A 319-nucleotide genomic window follows, 5' to 3' on the forward strand; every position below is an offset into this window, starting at 1 on the left:
ATTGCACCAAGGCAAATGATCGAGAGCACCAAGGCAAATTATGGAGGACACCAATGTACATGAGGACACCAAAAAAGCAAAATAGTACCCCACCTTGTCCGTACAATCCAAGCTTGAAGAAAAAAAAAAAAGCAAAAAAAAAAAGCCGCGTCCCCGCGTCAAATCCGGAACTTTGGTCTGACCAGAGACCGAATATATATTTTTTTTTTGGCCCAAGGGGTGGGGGCTAGTATCCAGAACTTGCCGCGAAATGGCAGTCGATGTCTTGAACACCATTAGTTTGCTAGCTGTCATGGATTGCATAAAGTAGGCGTACGGT

The sequence above is a fragment of the Patiria miniata genome, unplaced genomic scaffold (assembly GCF_015706575.1).
Source record: "Patiria miniata isolate m_02_andy unplaced genomic scaffold, ASM1570657v1 HiC_scaffold_24, whole genome shotgun sequence".
Lineage (NCBI taxonomy): Eukaryota > Metazoa > Echinodermata > Asteroidea > Valvatida > Asterinidae > Patiria > Patiria miniata.